Source organism: Phaenicophaeus curvirostris, chromosome 6 (genome assembly GCF_032191515.1).
Source record: "Phaenicophaeus curvirostris isolate KB17595 chromosome 6, BPBGC_Pcur_1.0, whole genome shotgun sequence".
In the NCBI taxonomy this organism is placed as follows: domain Eukaryota; kingdom Metazoa; phylum Chordata; class Aves; order Cuculiformes; family Cuculidae; genus Phaenicophaeus; species Phaenicophaeus curvirostris.
The window spans coordinates 33928581-33942921 of record NC_091397.1 but is presented as its reverse complement, the minus strand read 5'-3'; the positions used below and the strand labels follow the sequence as shown (position 1 = coordinate 33942921).

Below are 14341 nucleotides of genomic sequence, written 5' to 3'. Positions count from 1 at the left end.
AAGGAAGGTTAAGAGAATAGACTCGCTAACAAAATGCTAAGAATTCACATCTCTTGCTCTCCTAGTTTATAGTCTGTCACCTGAGCCTCTTTCAGCCTCAAAATCCAATACACAGTTCTGTTTCAGAAACACAGCTCAGTACTCTGGAAAAGCTTACCAAATACTGTCTTTAAAAATATTCTGTAGTTTCTCTTCCTCTGTTCATAATGATAAACTAAACTAAACTAATCATGAGACAGGCTCATACCTCACCCTCCTGCCCCTGGACGTGGTACTACACCACACTATTGTATAAAACCAGCTACTGTCCAAAGACTGCTGGAACAGCAAAGCTATCCCAAATTACAGAAGCAGTGTTATCCCCTCATGCAAACACTATAGACATACAAACCCCTCTCCTTTGACACACAAGGTGGTTTTTTGAACCAGAATTTGTCTGTCAGACACATGGCCTGAAGCTCCGACTGGTACAAACCGTGTAGCAGTAGCTCCTCACTGAGCACCACAAGTCCCCGCTACTTCCCTCCTGCTTCCCATGTGCTCACTGGACAGAAGGGAACTAAAAGCCAGGTCAGTGATTTAGCAAACATGAAGCAAAGCCCAGCAGTCCCTGTGCCACACATCACCGCAAAAACCCAGGTGCCTGAGTGCAGCACCCCTGGACCAAGCAAGGCTGCCGCAGTGGGACAGCTGTAGGGAGACACAAGCAGAAAGGGTGCATCATTGTGGGGTGTGGGCATCAGAACATTCATCTACTTCCACATTTGCCACAGAAAGAGTTTACTCACATTTCTTTTTTCTAAAATAGTACAGTACTAAGGGTTTAGCTCTGCGCTAGAGAGGCAGTGGCAGAAAACACTGGCTTAGAAGGGTGGTTGCACACTTCTGCCAGCCTGCTTGTTCCAGTCCTCATCTGGGAGCACTCTCAATACAACAACCCAAGCCTTGGGAATTAGCAAGGGGCAAGACTGTCTTGCTAAGAGAGGATTTTTGACTTGGGTCACTGCAGCAATTCATTTCAAAGCACAGTGGGGATGGAGGGGTTCTTGGATACACAAGGATGGGAATGGTGGCAGAGGACCAAAATCTACGTCAGCACCGCTGCCAGAGTTCCCTCTTTCCTGAGAAGTAAACTGGGGAAAAGCAGCATGAATTTAATGCCGTTGTGAGCATGTAAATACAGGGAAAACAATCACCTTGAGTCCCGAATAATGGTTTCTCCAGGAAGGGTTTCAAGCTCCCCAGAAGAGAGAATAGCTCTCCAGGAGCGCTCACTGCAGTGACACAGAGCAAAGAAGAAAGCAGGAGGCTTAAAAGGGATTGTTTGGGGCTTTTCTAAGTACATTTCTTTGTTTAAGATTAGAAGATACGACTTTTGCTACACTGCGAAGCAATTACAAAAATAATTCTGTTTACTTAGTATCTTTTATCCTGAAAGATCCAAGGGGTATTTATGAACTATAGGCCAGATTTTTTAGCTCAGGAATTTCTGCAACTGCAAACAAACACCTTCTAGGCTCATTCAGTTCAAACATTTGCACGTGTGAAAATCCAGCTACCTGTTTAATTCCATCTGCTTTACAACAAACAAACAAGAAAACATACTATTTGCAAAACTGATATGTAGAAATAAAATTCATGTGTTCTTAGGAAAATACTGAAAAAAACCCACTAAGAAAAAACATACTATTGCAAAATTACAAATTCAAGTGTGGTCCTGTTACAGATTCCATAATAACTATATTTAATTACACACAGGCATACCAATTTACCTCCACTTTTTAGAAGGCTGTTTTATTATCACTTGACAAGAATATCTCCCAGGCAACTCACTTGGGGGAGTGATGACAACTGCTCTTTAATCAGTGCAGAAATTAGCTTAATGGCTGAATATTCAACCAATGTCTTGGACTTCAGTGATGTTTAACTCAAGGATGGAGCAAAGGCAAAACTTTAGACCACAATCTTGTTTCAGAAGAAACTGCAATGAAGGCTAAACAAAAGAAGTTAAAGAAAATAAGTATCAGATATCAACAAAATTTCAGTATTACTTGTTTTCAGGATGTTTTTTAAAATAAACATGGTCCTCTTGGCCAAACAGAGCCAACACAATTCCCAAAGTGAGCTTCCTAAGGGAGTGCTGAGGGTGGGAGGGAGAAGGATTCCTTCTCCCACTGCAAAACTGCTTTCATCTGATGGCTGAAAAAGCTTTCACCACACAGCTCCTCTGCTCCAGAGAGCTTGCGGCACAACCAGGAAAAACCTTGCTAGATTATAAATGCTTCTACATGCACTGTAAACAAACTAAAGTGAAAACCCACCAAACTTCCCACCCAGTTCCTGTGCAACTGAGTCTCCCAGAGAGGTCAAAAAATGGTTGTGGAGTGGGGAATGCTGCACTCGAACCCTGCTGGGAAGCCTCGGGGACATTCCTTCCAAGCTGTGAATCACTAAAAACTGCTGCTGATGAGGTGGGGAACAGCAATACCGCTTTGAAAGCCTTGTTGCCTCTGTTAAAACTCTGCAAAAGAAAGGCTGAGGGCTCGACCAGCTATTTAACATCCAGCAGTGGACATGGTTTTGATTGAAATTCTGATTTAAGGCTTGATAACTTCCCCAGGGAAACAAACTGGGCCTTCTGAGTCTGATGAGAATCCAGGATGTACTGCATAATTCTCAGATTTTCTTGGATAATTGCCATCTTACAATTATAAGTGAAACTACACTATCTTTGTCAGGACAGGATACATTATTATTACAATTTACATGAAAAATACCTAGATAAAAGGACACTATTCATTCTAACAAAGCTCAGGTGCTCTTAGTAGACACAGAATTACTGAAGTTGAACCCTCAAGTGAACTGTTTTTATCTATGCTGCGATATCTGCTGTTATCTTATGTTGTGCACATCAATTACTGCAACGATGTAGTGCTAAACCTCTGCTACTCAAGAGGCCAGGGCAGAAGATATAATTCAATTTACTTTAAGCAGACACGATTCAGTAATTTTTAGAAGCATATAGCTAGCTCTCCATTTTACATCTGTCCTTAATACAAAGTGAATTAACTTTACCATTCTAGTTGGGTTTTGTGTAACGCATTTTTCAGGCCTTCCTCATAAACCAGAAGTGAGGGTCAAACCAACTTTTATTCTCTGAAAAAGACCCAATACCTGTCCCCAACAGATGTCAAACTGCATCCCGCATTTAAAAAGCATGCAAGGTGTGAGTATATTAGGAAAAAAAGCTGGTGCATTAGTAATGGGTTTGTAGCATCATTTCTCCTTCTCTTTTCTTTCCAACAGAAAATATTTTGTAAGAACATCGTATTGCTAAAAAATGATAAAAACACAGTATGTGGTATCATCTGTCTTAGTGCCATGTTCACAATAACAGAAGCTGCCCTTCCTAAGCGACATGAAATAAATACAGGAATATATAGGCTCTAACCAACAAGGCTGATTTAATACAGAGTTAATTCTTGCTTAGCTTCACACATGCACACTGCTCTTCTACTACACCACCACCCACACACTGTGCTCTTTAGAAGTATCTGCTCGCCTTTATCCAGCTTTCCGCTTTCCTAATCTGCTTTGACTTTTCAGAGTGGATTTGGCCACACATGAAGTTATACTAATACATCAGTTTACATACAAAACTTCACTTACACTGCTGTAACTCTGTGTTTGCATGCAGGATGCAACAGCATGTAACATTAAATACAGGAGCTGGAGAGCCTAGGGGGTCCTTCAAAAGACCCTTCTCTATGGAGGCTGTGGGTGCTAACATTTACTCCAGTCACCTTGTCCTTCTGCCACCAGATCATCCGAAGGGAACACTGGCCATTTCTGCAGGGGATCCCAGACCTGAAACCTTGGGAGCAACGGCTGCTGCTGCAGAGAAATTGCCTCAACTTGAAGCTCTTCAGAGAGGGCATTGAGTAGTTTCACTAATCAAGGAGTTCAAGGCTGAGGAGGGGGAGTGTGTTCCAGCTTTTAAGATAAACACAAGGAGCTCTGCTCAGCCAAGTTGAATTTTTTTGTCTCCTTTGTAAAGCTCACCAAGGTGTTCCACATGGCAGAACAGAACAACAGGGTTGTTTAGCACCCCAGGCAAAGAACAAATGTTTATTAACCAAGAGAAAATATTCCTGCTCAAACATGGCCTGGCACGTACAGCTCTAATGAAAAGTCAATCCAACCTTCTACATTAATCAGACTGAGTTCTTCATTAAAAGAAGTGTTTGCTCTATATGTCTATCATGACTTCTACTGTTTTATTTTTTTTTAAATAATATATAATTTTTTCCATTTTAGTTTTAATTAAACTGTCATTCCTACCTGTAACCATTTGCTGGGTACATCATGGCTCCCATGTAAAAGGGTCTGTTTTCATTTAACATATGGTCTTCTAATAATTTTGTACTTCTAACTTCCCTTCCTCCTTCATCTCTTAAGACACTTCAAAATACAATATTTTATTTTAAATGCTCCAAGAAAACATATCTGTTAAACAAAGCCAAGAGGTGTTTAGGATCTCAGAGCTTTTGCAAAGTGCAGGTGAAGCAGAATGGATTGTAGATCTCTGCATTCAAAAGGAGCAGAGGCTTCAGGACACTAAGCTGCTGCAGAAACACTTCTTTACTGTTTTATCAATTGTTTCATTTTAAAGCTAAGCACAGGAACGGTTAGCCAAGATTGTGCTGAATTTAGCAGTGAAAGTCACATCCCTTCCCTGGTATTGGGGTCAAGAGCACACACACAAACAGTTCCACTGTGAAAATAATCTAAATAACTTTCGGGGGCAATATCCCTTATTTGTACTTCCTCTCTATAGCATGGGATTACAATGTCCCTCCCACATGGGCTAAATGCAACCACTGAATTTGGATGAGTAATGACTGGCTGGGCTGAAATGTCTCCACTAAAATGTTCCTCCACCACAACGTCTGAAGCGGCTTTTGCTTTCTGGTTTTTAGTTCAGTCTACAAAGCCCACAGATTTAAGCAGGCAACCCCTGCTTAAGCCGAAGATTTGGTCTATGAAAAGTTCATGCTTGCTTGGTAATGCAAACAGAGTACGCTGTCACCTGGAAGGGACTGAAGGAGCAGAAACAGGGTGACATGCAGGAACAATACATTTTAAAAAATATTTAGCTGAAATACAAAACATGATACAATTCGATGTACAAACCAGGACAATCAGCATTCATCTTAGTAGCACTATAGCTCCTAATTGCACATAATGATCTTGCCAGGTAGCAAGTTACTCATCAGATCAACTAACTCAGCACAAAAGACCAGATGGTTCTACAACACATTTTCCAGAGGAAGGTAAGAAAAGTCAGTTAGTGTCCTAGATGAAGAGGAGTCTCTCTCCTCACTTCATTGTCTTTCATTAATAAAAGATTAGTCACAGTAACTTTCTCCCCAAGCAGCCTTAGAGGGAGTCTGTGACCCCAGGGCAGACAATCTGAAAAACCTAAAGATAACTCCTGGATAGAGAAGCAGCACTAACATGAGACATGTCTAACAGATCCCATATTCCACAACAGCTGCCCATGACACAGTATTTTCAAAAAAAGAAACACCAAAAAGACCCTCCTCCCCAAAACCTTTTGCTCTTCCAAATGTTGATGAATGAGACAATGCAATCAGAACATATAGCTTTCCTCTAAGCGTTAAAACTCTGCATGTTATGCAGAAAGGATTCAACAGTCTGTAGTGCTAGACACGGGTATTTAACTGTATGCAGACAAGTACCACTATGCTGGAAGGGACCCAGAAACCTCTCCCTGGAGATCAAGACTCGGAATTCAATCATCTTTTCTAGCAGAACTTGAAGACATCCCAACAATGGGTTAGAACAACCTTGATATAACTTATGCTTCAGCCAGAGCCCTGTGCAGCTGGCAAGCACTCAGCTTCCACACAGAAGATCAGGAGAAGCCCAAGAACTCACCATGACAAAGAGAAACTATTAACAACTGCAAAGTCAGTGGTATAAAAATAATTTTCGGTTTTGAAAGGTGGGCAAGAAGATCCATAAAGACGAAGCAGCCAATACATATTTGGAGCTGTCCAGTAGCTCCCCAGTTACAATGTCCTGCCTTGCTCCTGGACGAGCTGAAGCACCTTAAATCCCACCTTTCCTAGGATCCAGGGTTCCTATATGCTTTTAAAATTGCTAGCAGACACAGTCCTGTGGGCCAGTGAGCCCAGAGAATAACTCCTCCATCAAACAAAATATACAGATCCATTGCTAACATGAGTCATATGATGATGCGATATGGTAAATTTCTCGATTCTGACACTCCCCAGAGTTTTATATAAAAGCAGACTCTCTGCAATATCACCCACATTGCAATCTCAGGTCAACTCTGAAAGTCAGATTATGCCTTTTTTTTGGGACAGCATCTCCTCTGATTTCTCATTAATTAAAATCTAATTCTGCATATCAGCATGGCCATTTCTTCCAGATCAGAACAAAAGCCCTCGCACATGCAGACTTCTGACTGTCGGTTGCATAGGCTATGTGCAGAGATTGATCATTTCAGCTTAATCACATGCTCGATGCTCTGTTAACCCTACTGCTACTCCAGGAAGCAACAGTCAGCACTACAGAAGCCAACGCTGCCAATCACTTCTAATTCACACAGCCTGCAATAATACATCAGGGTTTGTGCTGGGAGTGAAGACCTCCATCCTAAAGAACCTGAATGGCCTCCCTAGGCTTTCTGAGCTCTTGCTTTTATTACACTTATGCCAGTTGTACACAGTTTAGAGTTACAGAGCTCACTGGAAATTTAACTGAAGGTATTAGATTTGCACTCCAGAAACAGAGACATTTTTCCCTCTGCAGATCTTCTGGTGAGGTTGGCAGTGGTGGGCAGAGAAGACAACTTCAACCAGTCCAGCCTAACTTAGAAGCACGTGTCTGAACTTGACCTTTAAGTTGCAACTGGACTTAGTTATGCAGTTTTGTTGCAAATATAGAAATAGGATTGAAAATGAGTATATGAAAAATTTCCATTTCATAAAACACTTTAACTGGCACAGGAAAGTTCCTCAAAAAGGTCAAAATTGGTTCTACAAGCACATAGCTCTATTTTGCATACATATTCTAACTATAGAATAATTTCTGGTATTAATCTGCTGCAGGGGAGGGGCATCTTTTGAATTGTATCACTGCATGTTTGAAAGATGATTAATCAACCTCCTGAAATTTGCCTTAGGGAAACAATTGTTCTGTCTCATTATTAATTTTTTTTTTGCATTTCATTACAGCCAAGGCTTGGATTTTGAATCCAGTGACTAACCAAAACAATATACCTTCTGTTTTGGAAGGTGAAAAGGAAAAATGCCTTTCAGGTGAAAGCAAGTAAGATCTACCTTCCATCTAGTCACATCACTGTCTCCTCCCTCAGTTTCCTACTTTTTCTCTCTGCATAGCAGCCTCAGATCAAGCTAACAAGTTACACTGCGCTAGTTACTAACCTTATCTTCACTTAGTAATCCCACCTATATTTAAGAGGCAAAACTAGCTTTGCAGAGTGTAATTGTAAATAGCCCATGAGTTTAAGGGAGTGAGCTCTAGCACAGGCCTTTCAGGTTATTGTAATTCCACCTGTGAAGTACAGAAACACACCTCTTCTTCTCAGCTAAATGGAGCTGAAAGTGATTTTCAACAGAGATGCAATGGCACAGGAGGCATCTACCTTTCCGTCAGTGAGTGGTAGGGCTGAAAATCAAAATCAGTATTTTATACGCTGCTCCTGCTTATTTAATCCAGCAGCTCACACTATGTTTTCAAGAAACATTGAGAAGGCTGGATTAAAAAAGAAGAAAAAAAAGTAAAAGCTATGGAGTTTTTTCCCCTCCCACAAACATGCACAAAATCCTTGGATGTTCCCATCAGTTTCTGGCCTTGCCTTTAAAGATACTCATATGCTTAAATACCTGGGAATTAGGTTTCAATTACTGCACTCCCCTAGAGGTGTTTTTACTTTTTATCCTTCATTATGCAAAGAACTTGAAGCAAGATCAGGTTTTTATGAGCCCACCCACAAAGCCATCAAACATGCTGACTCTTAATAACAAATCTGGAACGGAGAACCTAGTCTTGATGAATGTATTTTAATGTAAAAGAAAAAAAATGCTTAAAGAGATCCAATAATACAACCACAGAATAGTCATGAAAGTAATGTGACTCTCCAGTGTCCCCAGAAGGTCAACTCCATGCAATCTTACCACCTGCCAGGGTGCAGAGTAGTTCTAACTATCACAAAATCAATAGGTTGGAAAAGACCCACTGGATCATAGAGCCGAACCATTCCTATCAAACACTAAACCATGCCCCTCAGCACCTCGTCCACCTGTCTTTTAATGATGACTCAACCACCTCCCTGGGCAGCCTGTTCCAGGGCCCAATGAACTTTTCTGTGAAAATTTTTTTTCTGACGTCCAACCTGAACCTCCCTTGGTGGAACTTGAGGCCATTCCCCCTGGTCCTGTCCCCTGTCACTTGGGAGAAGAGGCCAGCTCCCTGCTCTCTACAACCTCCTTTCAGGTAGTTGTAGAGAGCAATAAGGTCTCCCCTCAGCCTCCTCTTCTCCAGGCTAAACAACCCCAGCTCTCTCAGCTGCTCCTCATAAGGCCTGTTCTCCAGCTCCTTCACTAGTTTCATTGCTCTTCTCTGGACTCTCTCCAGAGCCTCAACATCCTTCTTGTAGTGAGGGGCCCAGAACTGAACACAGTATTTGAGGAGTGGTCTCACCAGTGCCAAGTACAGAGGGAGAATAACCTCCCTGGACCTGCTGGCCACGCTGTTTCTGATCCAAGCCAAGATGCCTTTGGCCTTCTTGGCCACCTGGGCACACAGCTGGCTCATGTTCAGTCGCTGTCAACCAACACCCCCAGATCCTTCTCCTCTGGGCAGCTTTCTAGCCAGACTTCTAGTCTGTAGCACTGCATAGAGTTGTTGTGCCCCAAGTGCAGGACCTGGCATTTGGCCTTGTTAAACCTCATCCCATTGGTCTCAGCCCAACTATGCCTGCTGTCTTCTTTCTTGGAAAAAAAAAATGGGAAAAAAAAGATCTGGCAGCTTCACTTCCATCTTTTTCTCCAGGCAGTAGCACGAGATAGGCAGAAAGAGCATCAGCCATCACCGCTACACCTCCCTGGTGTTCAAGACTGAGCTGACTACTAGAAAAATAATGCAAAAATCAATGGGTGTAGATCATAACAAGCAGTTAATCCAATTATTAAGAAATGCACTCATTTAGTAAAATGTCTGCTTACTTTGTTTACACACTAGAAATTCTAGGCCTCCTCAAAATTTATCTTTCATCCTGAGAATGAATTCTAATGGTTTGCTTCAAAGATGCTGGCACAAAGCACAGACCTTTTGTTTAATTGCTATCCGTTGAAGCATAATATTAAGTCAAATGAAACTGAATATGAAAGGGAGAGGCCAACTGGTGTTGACGGGAACAAACAAAGCTAAGGCAGACCCTATATGCCCCCTTCTCCTGATCTAAAATGCTATTAAGGGAAGCATGATTTCACATCTAGCCTCTGCAAAATGCTCAAACAAGATAGAAAAAAATTGTTTTGTATAGAAAAAACCTACACATCCCCAAGTAAATTTTATTTAATTTTATTTTTTGCATCCAACAATACCCACAGACTCTGTATTTAAGCCTGGCATTCTTAAACGTACTGGCACTAGTACAGCTCTCCTCTTGTTGTCATGAAATCCTTGATACCAAGTTAGACCACTTGAAAAAAATCCCATGGGGAATGTTTTTAAGGAACTGAAGTTTCTATGCAGCAGATGTGTGAAAACATGAATATACATATATATACATTTCCATGGATACATGTAAGTAAATACATACAAAAATGCATCAATGACCACACCTCTGTGGACACTAGGGGCTGGTTCTTGCCCCCTCACCCCCCAGGAGTCAGAACTCTTCTAGCATGCTACAGTTTAGTATTTGCATTCCATCCTAAGAAAGAAACTGCCAAAGTGAATAGCTTGAACTGTGTTTTCATTTGGTGACACAAATTGTTATGCAAACAAAAGGGAAAAACTACTCCAAGGACTGTACCTAGGAAAGTGCAGCAAAATGCTTAACTTTGACAAAGAAAACTTTATGGGGGGAAACAAAAGTTTTCTTTTCCCTTTCCTGTAACAGCAACATTTTCCACACTTTTCACAGACATTCAGGGCATTACTTAAAACCTAATAGAACCACTGCATTGTCATTATCCAGTTAAGAAAACTATCATAAATGCTACAAATATGACATTTCTAGAGTGCAAGGAGACTGCTTCCTTAGTTGGAGTGCCCAGAAACTCCTCCGAAAAACATATGGTGCTGGATTTTTTAGCATTTGAAAGACCTCTTTTCCTTTCCACTGCAAAGTCTTCACCTCAAGGGAGTTATTGCAGCTGGGGATATGATGGGCTGAGGGACACAGCAATGTCCTTTCCTTTGGGAAATGAGAAGAGTATGTCATTCACATGAACACGGCCCTACCAAGGACACACAATCTGGGATTACACAGTTGATAATGAGTTATTTTACATAACAGACAGCAAAACACAGAAGCCACGCATGCATTTAAGTAAAGAGACAAATGCTTTCTTTGGGCAAATACGGGAATTTATGCTGGTTCTTGCCACATGAGACAGGGAGTTATCCAGGCAGGCATAGATCCATACTATACTGTAAATTATGGTCTGCTATAAATGAAAAATGCTGATTTGGGGATTGTTCATTTTGTTATAATTTTCCAAGAGTAATATCCTGCAGGGAACAGCCAAGTTAATACAATGTTTCCACTCAAAAATTGGCAGCCTGAGTACAGCTGATGGAGTATATTAAATGAGAGTTTGCCTGCTGATAAAATGTTATTGCAGAACATGCAGGCTAAGGAGAGCCTTTATTTTCCATCCTGGGAAGTAACCTTACCCTAACAAAACTGGGTAACCAGCAATAGTTCACTGGATTTGTAATACACCGTATATTTTTACTCTGTTTTAAATATGTTCTGTAATTTATAAGGTTTTTCAGCCACTGGAAGTGTACTGACACTGTTTTGTCTGGTCTAGTCTCAAAGGTAACAGCTTGGGACTTGCCATGGATGCGACTCATACCCGTTACTTTCACGCTTGGTTCCAACACCCCATGCAAGGCTCATCTGCTCCATCTAAACAGGAGTGTAACTCACAGAGCTAATCACCTCCAGCGGGTGTATTTGCTCATCTTTCCTTTACCTACTCACGGCTGGCTTGTTTTTTTCTCCAGTCTTCGTATCTCTGGCATGTCAAGTAAATAATTTACAGTGAATTGCGAAACTGCAGTAATGTACAAAACAAAAGCTGTGATTGAGCAACTGAACTGAAAAGAATTTGAAGTGTCAAAAAGCCCCTGCTGCTCTGTTGCAAGCATGGCACAAAGGTAACAGATGTGTGCAGCCCTGAAACCATCCTCCGTGCCCCACTCCCTACCCTACACCTCAGCACTCTTTTCACATCCATCCGCTTACATGAAGCAAACTAATTGCTAAAGTCTGAGACGTATGGAGGGAAAAACTCAATTTCACATTAGTTGTTGGTGATCAGTATCACACAAAGATAAGGTTTTGAAAGTTCTGCAACTGTCACCAGATGACAGATCAGTGTGTGAACATGGAGAGCTTGAAAGAAGCAGCCAAGTATCACAAAAAACCCTTCATACCGAGCACAGGAGGATGCACAAAGACACACCAACAAATGTTATATGTCTCTCCCAGAGAACTGGAGAGCTGAACATGATGCGAGTTCTACAGAGTGACAGTTTTGAGATAATGTGTGGAATATTGTTTTGCAACATAAATGCTTTCAATCCAGAATTGTGCAGAGAAGGAAACAAACCCCCCAAACACTGAAATCAGATTCCAGGCCAAGTGCTTGCTAGAAGATACAAACAATCGTGTGTGTGTCTGTACGTGCATGTAACTCCACAGCTCCTTCCTCCACCCCCATATACAGTGCAGGGAATCTGCTAATGCTTAAGTGGTGGGGAAGGTCAAGGATTTATTGTGGGAAAGCCAACAGCAATTTTGCTGCCTCTCCGGAATATTGCAAACAGCCAAATTGCATAGCTTAAGGAGAAAAATAAAAGTTATCCTTTAATTTAAGACTTTAAAGGCTTCATAGCTCTACTGGCTTTAGAATCAATCACCCGAATGTACAGTCCCACAGTCAGTTTCTATAAACCAAGGACAAGTTGTTCCTTCGTAAGCAGACTTCATTCTACATAGCATGACACCTCTTTCCAGAGGTGGAACTGGGACTTCAGAAACCTTGGTTACAGGCCTGCCAAAACCCCAGTAATCTTCCTTGCCTTTTCTTAAGACTCCTTTGAATTTCCCTAGAGCTCCTCCAAAAGAAGAGGCATACAAACACTTTGGCAAGAGGCAGAAAGATCTCCTGGAGACTTAGCACAGCATTACGCTTGATCTGGAAGCATGGTTTCCTGAACTTCACAAGGGATGAGCAAAGTGAGATTTTGAAGGAGAGGTTTGCTGTCTACACAAGCACCCAATGCCTTTGGTTACACAGAAACAACTTTGGGGAACACCAAATGCTGCAACTCTTAGTGTCCCAAAGAGCAGACTGACTATTCAAATTCTTATTCAATTTCTTGGCTGCAGGGTGGCATTGCAAGATGCTATCTAATGCCCCAGGTTGGTCCCAGGAGGAGAATGGCTCTTGGTAGACACTTTTGAGAGTATGTTTTTCCATGGAAGAAGGCAGCTAGCAAGGAAAAATCCCCTGCACGTAGGAATGGTTGCATGTTGCAACACCCTTGTTTGGAAGAGGAGGCTGTGGCATCCCTGCAGCTGTCCTGGGCAGTGGCCAGCAGCTTTCGCTGAAGGTGCTTCATCTTGTGTCCAAGTCTTTTATAAGTCCCAGACTTGCATAAGAGGACCGATGCCAAGTTCAGCATGTTCTTGGTTTTACCAGCTGCCTTCTAAAATTAATTTAATTTAATTAATAATGGGATGAGAGACTACAAACAGCAAAGTGTGAAAGCCTCACTTGCTTTTGTTCAGGTTCCTCAGTGTTTAGGTGGAGATGTTCACTCAACAGCCCAAGGCCTCAGTCTGTGCCAGTGGGTAACACAGACATTCGTCTGGTAGGAGCAGGAGGCTAAAAGCAGTAAACAGCAAATCCCATATGAAAATCATGGAATATTGGGCCTGTGCTGTACTTTCCTGTGTTAAGCTGCTGTTAAGTGCAATAAAACATGAGCATCCCTGTGTACTTCATCCCAAAGCCTCCAGCAACTTGTTCCATTACCAAATCTCAAAGCAGCCACTTTTCTAATCAGTTGCATTTTAGATGTCCGTGCACCACTGTTTCATTCACCACAGACACTCAGAAACCAGGTACTAAGAAATTGTTGCCCTCTCTCCCCTTAAGCCATGTGACAGAAAGCCCACTACCAAAAAAAGTTAAGGGGGAACAGCCAGCATTAAAGCCTCCTCCCTACATTTCTTTCTCAGACCTCACTACAAGCAGATTGCCTGTTGACGGGGTTCACCAAAGAAAATATTTGGTACTACATAGGTCCCACGCCTGAGGGATTTTCCTTTGCATCACATAGATTTCTCATCCAACTGTCAACTTTTCTTCTCACCACCATGATTGGAAAAGTCAGTTAACAACCATTCACCAGGCACTTTGATAGCACATGGCCATGTGCCCCATTCAAATAGCTTGATCTTAACTAGCATGGGAAATGGAGCAGACAAACCATGCCAGCAGTTAAAAGGCTTTCTAAAAATCACTGAGAAGAAAAAAAATAAAATAAAATTGAATTGCAGGCCTTGCACAGTACTGTCAGTACCTGACAGAAAGCAAGCACTTGGCTTTGAAGAGGTCATTAAGCCTGTAACTATCCACTTAACACGAATGCCACTAACAATACTGGTCAAGTCAATGTTTGTGCATGATTACGCTTCAAATTTAGATGGGAAGCTGTTGTACATAACATGACTTGTTTCTCTTTCTAATGGATTTAAATTGCCAATAAAATGGGGGCAGGACTGAGATGCGAAACGAAGCTTGAAGAACAAACATTTTCTCTGTCATTTGTTTTCAAGACACAATGAAGATTAAGGGGATTTTGTCTTGCATGCCCAGTGCATGTAATTAAAAAAATCAATTAAGAATAAATAAAAATTGCGGGGAGTGTCTTTTGAATAAGGTTACATGATGGCAGCTACCACATGGTGCTCTTCTCTACTCCTCACTCCAAAGAAAAGTGCTGGAGGTACAAATAC

The 14341-nt window shown here is 41.6% G+C and overlaps 2 protein-coding genes across 3 annotated transcripts in view; one reads left to right on the top strand and one right to left on the bottom strand.

Annotated features, from left to right (window-relative positions):
• The window catches only part of EGFR (epidermal growth factor receptor), a 158535-nt gene that overhangs the window by 124303 nt on the left and 19891 nt on the right, over window positions 1-14341 (bottom strand). The gene's annotated exons all lie outside the window — the stretch shown is intronic.
• Window positions 2250-14341, top strand: part of SEC61G (SEC61 translocon subunit gamma) — a 192924-nt gene continuing 180832 nt past the window's right edge. Inside the window, exon 1 of the mRNA XM_069859762.1 lies at window positions 2250-2254. The gene's annotated coding sequence lies outside the window, so the exon portion shown is untranslated. The remainder of the gene's footprint in view (window positions 2255-14341) is intronic.